The following is a 647-nucleotide window of genomic DNA, read 5'->3' on the forward strand; positions in this document are numbered from 1 at the left end:
TGATGTATAATATCATATTTCAGCATATGTGAATTACATGTCATCATACTAAACTGTCATACATTTTTATTCCTACATTATTCTGATTGATCACAACCAAACCTACTATCATTGGACACATCCAAATGCAAGCGCCTGTTCTTGACAATTTAGATCAGTGCAATTTCCTGGGTCGGGCTTTGCCACAGACACTCACGGTTTGGCCTGTAGGTAAAATGTACAATGTATTTTCTGATTTGTGCACAAAAGCTTTTTTTCTTTTTTCTTTTTTTTAACATAACAATGTTTAATGTCACTGTATGTTTAAAAGACCATGGTCATATTTGTAAAAAAAATGTTAAATTAGAAAATAAATAACATTTTGGTTCATGATTTTTCCTACACCTGTGCTAAAAATAAGAAATAAAAATGTCGGGTATATAAGTCACTCAAATACAGCTAGGTATGAATGGCTCGGTTTGAGTTTGTTGCAGTTGACCCTGCACAAAGCGACATATCATGTTTTTGTTGAACAATTTTGACGTCACCCCTCCCATAGGGTGACGTATTTCACAACTTCCTGTGTTACACAAACTCTGTGATGACCAATTTTGACGTCACCCCTCCCATAGGGTGACGGATTTCACAACTTTCTACAGATGAACAAT

Source organism: Littorina saxatilis, linkage group LG12 (assembly GCF_037325665.1).
Source record: "Littorina saxatilis isolate snail1 linkage group LG12, US_GU_Lsax_2.0, whole genome shotgun sequence".
NCBI classification, from domain to species: Eukaryota; Metazoa; Mollusca; class Gastropoda; order Littorinimorpha; family Littorinidae; genus Littorina; species Littorina saxatilis.